Here is a 1,538-nt window from a genome sequence, read left to right on the forward strand (position 1 = left end):
GGAGGAGGAGGAAGAGGAGGAGGAGAAGAGGAGACGGTGTTTGAGTAGGGGCGGAGAACGAGGAGGAGGAGGAGGAGGGGAGACGGTAGTTGGTAAAGGGAGGAGGAGGAGGGGCAAGAGGAGGAAGGGAGAAGGTGATGGAAAGGGGGGGGAGGAGGAAGAGGGAGGAGGCAGGAGCGGAGAAGGTGATGGGATCAAATGAAGAAGGTCATGGAGGAGGAGTAGAGGGCAGGAGGAAAGAGAGAATGGAGGAGGAGGAGGGGAGAGGTGATGCAGTAGGGGCAGGGGGAATGGAGGAGGAGGGAGGACGGAGGGGAGAAAGTGATGGAGGAGGAGTAGGAGGCAGGAGGAGGAGGAGGAGGAGGAAGGAGGGGGGAAAGTGTTGGACGCTAGGTGTGAGAAGGAGAAGCGAGGAGGAAGAGGAGGAGGGGAGACGGTGTTGTGGAGTAGGGGAAGGAGGAGGAGGACGAGGAGGGCAAGGAGGCGAGGAGGAGGAGAGGAGGAGGAGGAGGAGGAGGGGACAGGAGGAGGAAGGGAGTAGGAGGGAGAGGAGGAGGAGGAGGAGGAAGGGAGAAGGTGATGGAGTAGGAAGATGAGGAGGAGGAGGGGAGGAGGAGGGGAGGAGGAGCGGAGGGGATAGAGATTGACATGAAAGTCAATGGAGGAGTAGTAGGGCACGGGAGGAGAAGAAGGAGGAGGGGAGAAAGTGATGGAGTAGGGAGGAGGAGGAGCTGGGAGGAGGGGGAGCGAGAAGGTGATGAGATCGAATGAAGACGGTCATGGAAGAGGAGGAGGAGGAGAGGAGGAGAGAGGAGGAGGAGGAGGAGGAGAAAGAAGATGATGGAGTAGGGGGAGGAGGAGGAAGGAAGGAGAGAGGAGAAGGTGATGGAGTAGGGGAGGAGGAGGAGGGAGGAGGGGGAGCGGAGAAGGTGATGGAGATCGAATGAAGACGGTCATGGAGGAAGAGGAGGAGGAGGGGAGAAGGTGATTGAAGTAGGGGGGGAGGGGAAGGGAGGGGAGGAGGGGAGCGGGGAGAAGGAGAAGCGGAGAAGGTGATAGAGATCGAATGAGAAGGTTACAATTATCACACGCTAGCGTCACAATATCACACCTTAGCGTCACAATATCACACCCTGTAGCGTCACAAATACCACATGCTAGCGTTGTAATATCACTCGCTAGTATAAAAATATCACAGGCTAGCGTCACAATTATCACACGCTAGCGTCACAATACGTCACACACGCAGGCACACGTACAAAATATTGTCCATATGTTTATTTATTTGTTTTGTAACTTTCCTTTGGAAAGGTCGTTATTGTACAATGAGCGCATGCAGGAGGACCGGTACCGAGTACGAACACGCATTTAGCGAGAAGTGGCATCTGTATGGTGGCCGAGGGCTGCCACTACAATTTTACCTCTAAAATAAATAAAAGCAAATAAATAAAAAAATAAAAATAAAAATAAAAATCAAATTCAAAATCAAAACGAAATAAAAATAAAAATCAAAATCAAAATCAAAATCAAAATCAAAA

This window comes from Priapulus caudatus, unplaced genomic scaffold, assembly GCF_000485595.1.
Source record: "Priapulus caudatus unplaced genomic scaffold, Priapulus_caudatus-5.0.1 Scaffold298, whole genome shotgun sequence".
Lineage (NCBI taxonomy): Eukaryota > Metazoa > Priapulida > Priapulimorpha > Priapulimorphida > Priapulidae > Priapulus > Priapulus caudatus.